Source organism: Calidris pugnax, unplaced genomic scaffold (genome assembly GCF_001431845.1).
Source record: "Calidris pugnax isolate Ruff unplaced genomic scaffold, ASM143184v1 scaffold153, whole genome shotgun sequence".
NCBI classification, from domain to species: domain Eukaryota; kingdom Metazoa; phylum Chordata; class Aves; order Charadriiformes; family Scolopacidae; genus Calidris; species Calidris pugnax.
The window spans coordinates 8,753,091-8,753,858 of NW_015090999.1; positions in this window are offsets into that span (position 1 = coordinate 8,753,091).

Consider the following 768-nt stretch of genomic DNA (forward strand, 5'->3'; position numbering starts at 1 on the left):
CACTTCTCCTCCACCCCCCGACAGGAAGCGGGAGAAAGAGCAACTTAAAAGCGTAAACACACACAGACACACACCAATAAATACCGTGACAGCAACAGCCACAAAACCGAGAAACCTGAGTCACAACTTTTCCGAAGGAAAAACGGAACCGACCAACCAAACCCGGAAGGCGAAACTGTCGGTGATGATGCTACTCTTTGGTTTGGGTCTCTTTTCATTACTTTCTGGTTTTCTTTCTTTTCTTTCTTTCTTTTCCCTGGCTTGGTAACGAAGGAGGACGGCGGTGGTTTGGGGGATGTGTGTGTGTGTGTTGGAGGGTGGGGGGTGTCTCTTTGGTCGGCTTGGTTTTGGTTTGGGTGTTTTGTTGTTGATTTTTTTTTCCCCTCGAAAGCGTTTTTTTTTTCTTTTGGTTTGTTGTTTGTTTTGTTTTTTTCGCGAGGCTTTGGCGATGGGTCTTGTCTGTGCCGGGGGAGCGGGTGTCCCCCCCAGACCCGAGGCTGGTCCCTTTCCCTCTCCTTTGTCACCTCAACCATCCCAGCCAGCTCCAGGTAAACAAACCCACAAAAAAGCCAACAAAGTTAACTCCCCAGCCCCTTTGTTTCTGTCCCCTCTCCTGCGCGGGTCGCGTTGCCAGGTCCCCTTCTCTCCAAGAGATGTGGGGGGAGAGAGAGAGATGCCAAACCTGCCCGAGCAGGGATGCTCTCCCAAGGAATACGTCCGGAATCCATTAAGGCTCGCGTTTTTAACTATATCCTCCCTCCTCCCCTC